General features: G+C 41.4%; 1 long non-coding RNA gene across 1 annotated transcript; it reads right to left on the bottom strand.

The window, feature by feature from the left end:
* Positions 1–3499: 3499 nt before the first annotated feature.
* LOC108792652 lies at positions 3500–8668 on the bottom strand. The gene is made up of 3 exons (XR_001941579.1): positions 8575–8668; positions 6132–6207; positions 3500–3636 (listed from the first exon to the last, which is right to left on the bottom strand). It is a non-coding gene; the product is annotated as an uncharacterized LOC108792652 (long non-coding RNA).
* Between the last annotated feature and the right edge of the window lie 475 nt (positions 8669–9143).

Below are 9143 nucleotides of genomic sequence, written 5' to 3' on the forward strand. Positions count from 1 at the left end.
AACTACCCCCCCCCCCTCCTCCCCAGGGGGAATATAGTACACGGGGAGTTTTAATCTCATGTGTACGTGGAAATCAGTCTAAAGCTGACCATACACCTTACAATAGGATTGTACAGTTTAAATGAGAAACGGTTTGATTGCATATAAATAGAATCTAGTGTTTAGGTAGGCCCTTATGTTACACAGTTTTTTGTACAGAAACTGTATAGTCAGATCGTGACCTGTATGGGCATCTTAAGTAAAAATAAGAGCAAAATATACTTTTCCCAATACTTAGAGTCGGTGTGGGACACTGCGGATATAACACGCCAACTGAGTGATCATGTGACCGCTGATCTCTCAGCTCACAGTCTCTTCCCTGCAGAGAGTAGTGACTGTCTGTCACCGCTCCCTTCAGGGATTCTCCCCTCCACTCTCTGTTCCTCCAATACTTATTAGAGGGACAGACAGGGAAGAGGGCGGGCATAGCTTGCTCTGGCTCTAGAGAGGCAAAGCCAGTTGTCAATCAGACAGCCAGGTGGATCCCAATAATATTGTCAGGACCCCTCTTGGCCGCGGCGTGGCTCTAGTCTGTCAGCTGATAGTGAGCATTATCCTGCTAGTGACTGGCTTTGGGTCACAGGAGTAAAGTTTTGACTTTCCTTCTCTTTTAGGCCCCATTCACACCAAATCAGTAAGCATCAGTTAACATTTTTCAAGGATGTCAATTGAAGGTAACCTACAAAATGTATGGGTGTGAATAGGACCAGTTCACCTTGCTGAGTTGCATTGCATGCTCTACTTTTTCCAGCGCAACGTGTCGAAAACTGATGTCAACGCAACGGAATGCAAGTAAAAACATACATAGAAGTCCACTCAGGACATGTAAATTAAAACAAAGATTGGAAAAAAATGCAACAGAACGCAATGGAAGTCAACGTAGTTTGGTCCTCTGTTGACTTACGTTTTCAGTCTGATTTTGGTGTGAATGAGCCCTTCAGCCTATAGTACACTAGACTATGTACAACCACAATAGGCATAGAGTGGAGTCTACCAATGTGATAAGGGAGGACGTCATAAAAAAATAAATGTCTGCCTATGATGACATTAAGAAACAACAATGGTCTGTATGCTATGTTTTATTACCGTTGCCTATATCTATCAAAGTGCATAAGACATAACAGGATATATAAACAATTCACATAATATATGATGTATAAAATAGAATCAAGCAACTTCATACAATTTCACACAAATACATTTCATCCTTTTAGGCATACAGTATATTACATTCATGGTACGGCGTTGCATATGTTTAGAAAAACTATTTTTTATGAAGTCCAGCATCACTAAGAATAAAGGGAATAAAACATAATTTGCAGCCTTATCCCTAAAGCTGGCCATACATGGAACCAATTTTATGAAGAACCATTGACAAATGTCGTTTGGTTTTGGAATGAGTGTAGTTTCTCGAACGAAAACCACTTTCATTGTTAGAATTTCGTTCATTGGAGAAAAATTTTAAACCTCGTGCGGAAATTTTTTTTTAGTCACTATCATCAAAATCGTCAATTTGACCCCTTTAACTATTAGAGAACTGCACACATTTTTGGGATGAAATTCTTCTGGTGTATGGCCAGCTTTATATTTTTTCTTTTAGTGTATGGCCAGCCTGAGGTCAGTGTCAATTATCTTTCTGACCTGCTACTATTTTATTAATAGAAGCACAAAGCCATTCTTCTACTGAGCACAGAATGGGGGTCTCCCTGCATTGTGGGAGTGTGCGAGGGGGAAATCTTTCCCCAAAACACTCATAATGGAGAGAGATTGCTCATTGACTTTCGTGCTGATTCATTTTCTACTGTAAAATGTATCTGAACACGAATATAATACAATAACAATGGTCAGGTAGGTCCTGAGCAGCAATATATGTATAAAGCAGTGGCTGTTATGTAACAGATCTACAGCATTGATAAATGTCCTTACTGTTGATTGTAGCAGCTTTTTGTGTATGCAGCTGGTTGAAGCTCTCAGTTTGTACATGGTAAATAGTCCACATTGACATAGAAAACATGGCTATGTACCATACATGGGTCACTTACACTGATGCACAGGTTTTGGTGGAGTTTGTTCCTCTGTGGTTGAGAAATGTAACCACCATGGACTTTTGTAGGGTTTATCTTTCCTACTTTTCTCACATTCACTAGACTTGTTCTGTGATGTTAAAGAAGTTTCATCGCTCATGCAAGTAACTTCCTTGGTTAAAACAAGGGTCAGTAACGTACCCCAGCAACACGAGATGTCCACTGTTACCCTTATGAGTCACAAAAGCTTCTGCTCTATTCTCTTTCTTTTCCTGGGGCTACCTTTCAATGACTTCAGGGCTCAACCCTGCCAACTGATGTGCATCTGTCCAATTAGAGCAAGGGTAGGCAACCTTGGCACTCCAGCTGTGCTGGACCTGTAAACCCCATCATGCCTCTGCCTCTGGAGATTAAGAGCTGCTATTACTTACCTCAATCTCTATTTTGGCAGGCTCCAGTGCACTACTCTTTACTCCTCTGCTTGACACTCCAGGCTGTAGGCAGTCCCTCTGCATCATATCATGCAATGCAAGGCTCACCTAACTCTATGCTACTTACAGCCTCTTTATAGAAAGATTCCCAGCCATGATCTGTTTCTGCAGTTGTGCATCAGGACCTCCATTCATTCCTATAGAGTGGCCACCTGTTAATATTCATCCCAACATTGGATGGCCTTTCCGTAGCAATAAATGGAGATTGTGCCTGGCTGGTAGACCTCGGAGTGCAGGGCTTTGTGGCTCCCAGTGGGGTGAACAGTGAAAATATTGGAAGAGCAAGACTTGGGCATGGTGCTGGGGAAAGAGGGGGGGGGGGCTTTAGAGGATAGCTGTATAAAAGATAGAGATAGCCTTTAAAACAACCCTTGGCTTCCCCCCAAAAGAAGTTAATGATCTGAGAAATTGAATTCACCAAACAGCCTCCTTTGTGTGTAAGTTTTCCTGGAGAATCTCCTTAGGTTCAATATTTCATCAGTATTATCCATCCACAGAACTTTTTACAACAAAACTATCATAGTCTGTTATAGCGGGAGAGGTGATATATGATGCACAAGGAACTAGATATTAATGGATTGTTTTATGGCGCTGTTGGGTGTCTTAAAGGCAGACATGGCAATGTACATGGAAATATCTTCCCAGCATAATCTGCCCAATCCATTGTTTGGCTGCTTTACGGCACTGGAATAAGCAGGAAAATTCTCCGGTCCAGCCCCAGGGGGTGCAGGGCTGTCATTTGAAGTTATGCATTTCGAGCTGCCGTCACTAGTTGGCAATAAAACATTCTCAGGCTTTGTAGGCTCCTCCACAGAATTGATCTCAAGTGTTTCAGTACCAGCCATGTGATCTTTGGGTTCCCGATTCTGCCCGGTATGACCGATGAGAGCCGAAGACTTTTTGCTGCCCTCCGCTGGAGACGAGGTGTTATTACAACCGTCAATATCAAGCTGCTTTTCTGGTTGGGTATCTGCCACGCTAACATGCAAATTGTCTTCCGTCCTCACTTGTGCTTTCATATAGTCTACTTTATTAATATGATAATTGTCAAAGAAGTCCGGATTAAAGCTTATTTGGATGTACTGCAAAATAAAGAAAATGTAATACTGTAAAAAGACCATTAACATACAAAATGCCATTTCTCTCATGTAAATAATGATTGTTTACAATTTATTTATGAAAGGAGCTAAAAAGGTGATGGATCAACCTCAATCATATACATAAAACCCAAAAACTAAATATATAATAACAAAAATACAGCATATGATCTAGCCCTCAAAACACAAAATTACAAGGGATGAAAGAAAAGGGCATATGGAAGTGTCCTATACTAGAAATACAAAAATGATAATAAGCGTTAATTATAAATAATAATTTGTTCCGAAAAAACAAACTATTAAAAGCACATACCCTAACCCAATACAATTTAAAGGTTATAGCAGGGCCCCATCTTAAATCACAGCAAATACAAAATAAAACCAACACTGGATATTCTCATTATAAATAAAAACCACAGTGTCAATTTTTTTCAAAACCACCATAAGTCTTGCAAGAAAATGTCCAAAGTTTGATAGCTCTGTGATAGCTCAGGAGCGTTTGCAGCAGCCCTTGTGTGATTGAAACCTGCAAATAGTGTTTGTAGATGTGTCATAAACACATTTTTGCAGTGCCTTTGTGTGGACTAAAAATATGTCCTTTGATCTGCACATAATGTCCATTTGGTGTTATGTTTTCTTAACAGTAAAGATCCTTTTGAATCATCTTAACATCCTGCTGCACGCTCTTCCCCCTACAAATCTGTAGCCAAAAATGTCCATCGGTAGAAAGAAGATCAAAAGAAAGGAAAAAAGCTATTACAGTTTATAAATTCTGAAGCTTGGTGCTGCCCCCTCTAACCTTGCTGTCCTAGGCACTGGCCCGTGAGGGTCTTCTAATAAAGTCCCTACTTCTTCTACTATTATTGATACTTCTATTGCTGTCACTACTGTAACCAAATATCTTATATGTATTATCACTGGATTTACTGTACTAGGCTCTAAATGCGGTGAGTGAAGTGAATCTAAAATTTGTTGAAAATTGAGAGATTGTGGCAAAATTCCCAATTTTGCAAAATACATTAGAGCAGGTCCGTAACTACAGATCACGCGGCCCCATAGCAAACATGCGATGGGGGCCCCCCTGACAACCTCTCCCTAAGCTGTGAGTAATGATACCAAAGTCCCAAAGTCTCCTCTTGTGCATGTGAAGTCGTCTCTACACTAGACTTCACAGGGGATTAGAGTTGTCATCAACTGCAACCATTACAACTTTTAATGATACAGTTCTGTGGTATCCTCACATTTTCTACGCTTAATTTGCCTCAACAACCTAATGGGGTCCCCTTTCACCCCGAGGCCCCATAGCCGCCACCTAGGCTGCTATGGCTATAGTTATGCCACTGCATTAGAGTCAATAGAGAGGGCAAATCTAGGGTGGTTTAAAATAGCTCTTGAGGGTTATTGGAGCTCCTTTCTTCTTCCCTGGACCTGTCCTTTTTCACAGAAAGAATATAACAGTGGAATTTTTTTTTTAAGCAATTATGATCAAATACATGAAAAAAATTACAAATACCAAAAACACTAAGGGGGTTTTTCACGAAGGAGCCAATGGATTCAGCCGTAGCTTCGGCTGATTTTACGGCTCTCTTCGGCCGACGGAGCCCTTCGGTTCAGTCGAACTGAACTGCTGCTGTACGGGCTATTAACTATAGCCAGTACAGCAGCTGAAGGCGGCCGAGCTGCTCAGCTGAGCCGAAGCCAAACCGGGGAGAGCGGCCTGCCGCAAATGACAGCTGGGCGGAGCCACTCTGCTCAGTTATAATGGCAGATCAGCCTCCCCAAATGACCTGTCATTAAACAATAACAATTGGGCGGAGCCGGCCGTTACATCATGGCCGGCTCCGCCCAGTTATTGTTCATTGGCCGAGACCTGCTAGATGACTCTAGCAGGTGCCGGCCAATATGAAACAGTTGGGCAGAGCTAGCTATCACTGCTAGCTCCCCCCATTGTTTTAAAATAATTTTTAAAAATATCTTTATTTATTTTTGAATTTCACTATTTATTAAAAAAAATTTTCAATTGTAACCTTTTTTCCCCCTACTATTTTCACTATTTTCTATTCTGCTCGGAACCACGGAGGTACCGAGCGGAATAGCCGAGCCGAATGCCGCTCGGCAGAGCATGTTTGGCTGACCGAAGTGAAGCCGAAGGCAGCCGATGTACGGCTGAAATCAGCCGCTCTGAGCCGGAGTGAATATCCGAACGTTGTTCGGCTCACTTTACTTCGGCTCGATTATTCACTCAGGTGCCTTTGGCAGCTTCGTGAATAGCCCCATAAATGAAAGAAACTATCAGGGTTATTCCCAAAAGGGGTGAAGAGTTTGAAGAAGACAGGAGAAGGGAACAATCTAGGACAACATAGCTGAACCTGAAAGTGAGATGAATTGGAGAACTTTTCCAAATCAGCTATGTTGTCCTAGATTGTTCACTTCTCCGGCCTTCTCCAAAAGCAATTATTATTTAGGAGCTGTGACGGTACCTTTGTTGGTGATATACATAATTTCTCCAGTGCACTTTTGTGGTCCGGCATTTCTGGCCAAATGAAAGGCTTTATTCTAGGAAAACAGAATTTATTTAATTGTGGTTGCATAGGTGTGATTTTAATCTGCAGTGCAACAAGAAACAATAGTTTATTTGGTTTATGAGCAAATTAACATTTAAAGTGACACTAAACTCAGGAATTAAATCTTAAAAATGCATTCAAGAACCTTGATAATTGCCCAATCTTAAAGTGACTAGCTTATTTGTGTACAATCAGCCGCCCAAGACCGGTATCCAACAAATCCAAATTTATTGTAATAAATTCCATACAGGATCCTAGATTTAACATTTACAGCATATACACCACTAAATAATCTCTCCCACTCCAGGGCCTAGAGGTGCTGGAGTGGGAGAGATTCATTGGTGGTGTATAGGCTATACATGTTAAATCTAGGATCCAGTAATGGAATTTACTACAATAAATTTGGATTTGTTGGATACCAGTCTTGTGCGGCTGATTGTACACAAATAAGCTAGTCACTTTACGATTGTGCAATTATCAAGGAGTGCGGCATATTGCAGAAGTATTGTTCGAGGAGTGGGAGCACACTGTAGCCTGCACCCGGTGCATACCCTGATTTGACGTCGGAGGTGGGATCGGAGTGGTGAGTTCTGGCGTTTTTGGATATAGCTTATTTGTGTATCACTTGGCTGTAGATCCTCAAATCATCTCTGAATTGGTGCTGACACTGTGCTTCCTTCTGGATGGTGGCTTACTTTTGATTGCCATGGTGCCTGTGTGCGTTGTAAAGTAGTCACCGCTCTAAGCTCACTCCTGTGATTGACTACAATCTCAATACAAATACAAACCAAGCATGAGATTGTAGTCCATCACGGGAGCGAGATTGTGGTGGTGGCTACTTTAGAACACAGCATGCACAAGCATCCTGGGATGTGGGATTTGATCTCAGGAGGTTGTGGCGGGGCAGCCAATGGCGAAGTAATCCTCATCCTCTCCCAGGAAGAAGTAGGAACAAGTTCCTGCAGAAAAAGGTACTTGCCCTTCCCAAATCTTGTGACTATGTTATAGGAAGCTGTGGGCATTAGAAGATGGGGCAGTAATATGTAAGTGTGAAGGTCCACTTTTAATTTGAAGTGGTGCCCCAATTATCAGAGTACACCTATAACCTTCATTAACCAGAAAATCCTGCTCCGTGTGTCTGCTTAAAGGATAAGTGCATCTTAAAACAGTTTTTAAGGTGACATCAACGCTCCCTTCCTACCCCTGCAAAGATGAGTACTTACCAAGTTCCAATGGGCCAGTATTTCGTTGATGTCTACATCCTGCTGGTCGCGCCTCTGCCTGCGCAGTACATTGACTTCTGTGGGGCTTGTCTACCTCCATCTTTCAGCTGAGAGAAGAGCCCCATAGACGTTAAGGGGGATCTACTGCACAGACGTGACCAGAAGAAGAAGATGTCAGTGGCAGGATCTAAGCAAGCAATGAACGCTGGGCCATCTGGAACTCTTCTGTGCCGGGGGAGGAAGGGAGGGAGCAGTGATGCCACAGGGGCCTCAAGGATAAGTCCACTATGTTTTATGTGCACTTATCCTTTAATAAAAGTACCTGGTTGAACCTACTTTTAGACAGGACTGTTGGCTTTATAACCTTAGAAAGGCTAACGGGTTTCACGTAAAAGGTATCTACGGTCCAAAACTAAAATACAAATGTATTTCTATAATAAATCTCCAGAAGTTCCATCCCGCTCCTAATAACCATATCCATATTGAAGTTTGTAAACTTACTTATTGAAGAGGCTCATAGGATGGACTTCCTCAATGCACTGACACAATTTCACTCAGCCCCGTTAATATGCACTCCCTGGTGTTAGAACTCTCACAGGGCCTGCCTTCTGAACTACAACTCAATGTCTGAACAATGTAACATTACCATTGCTTGCTGGAAGCAATGCATGATGGGATATGTACTCTTTATAAATGGAGATTGCATCAAGCAGCAAGAAAAGAGACACAAAGCACACTGGGAATCCAGGAAGTTGGTGAAAGTGATGGGCAGACAAAAGGCAGCACTCACTACACAAAAGGGATTTTTTCAAGTAAGCTTTGATTGTATTATCAGAAACAACTCTACTATGTATTCCTATTACAATGCTGATGTTATAACAGGATGGTATTTGCTGTGAATTTAGAACTCCTTTAAACTTTAAAATGAACAGCCTCAAAGTGTCAGTTCTATGAAGAGTTCTTTCCCAGCCACCCAACAAAGTTCAGACCTGCCGTTGAAGAATATAGTTGGAATGTAAAAGTTTGAGTCTGATTACTGGCAAGATACAGCAATTGTGCTACAATGCGGCACGGGGCCCCTGAAAGGTTATCACCTCATAAATAAATGTTCTTCTTTAGAATTATAATACTCTTACCTGTCTTTCCAAAACAATTTGGTTAATGTGATGACAACAATGAGTATGAAAGCTACAGCACAGCAGCATAAAATCACTATGAGAAGGTCTTCTTCACCTGGAAAATAGAATCCCCCAATAGTCATTCAACTCATTTGTACAATCACCAGCTGTATTCAGAACAATAAAGATTACTGTATACAGTACGGCGATAACGTTTTCCAGAACATTTTCTTATATTGCTGGTCTTACCTGGCTTACATTTTTGTGACCCTGTTTGTATAAACATATGTGAGATCAATATATCTCTATTAATGGGGAAAAAAATGTGTGGCTGAAAACTGTACAAGGAATGTGGCCTTGTCTCTGCCACCCATCAGCAGAAGCCTACAGAGGCTAATGGTAAATCTGTCCTTGCTTGAGTTGTACATTGCTCCCCTATGTTGCCACTATAAAAATACTAATAATACTACACTATAACGAGAAAAAGTGGGCTCTTTTATTGAATGGCCAAAATATAGCATTTATTGTTAAAAAAACATGCCTTTCTCTAACCCCAACACAGCATTTTGGTTTGTGGTATACTGATC

This window comes from Nanorana parkeri, unplaced genomic scaffold (genome assembly GCF_000935625.1).
Source record: "Nanorana parkeri isolate BGI_ZX_2015 unplaced genomic scaffold, ASM93562v1 scaffold666, whole genome shotgun sequence".
Classification (NCBI taxonomy): domain Eukaryota; kingdom Metazoa; phylum Chordata; class Amphibia; order Anura; family Dicroglossidae; genus Nanorana; species Nanorana parkeri.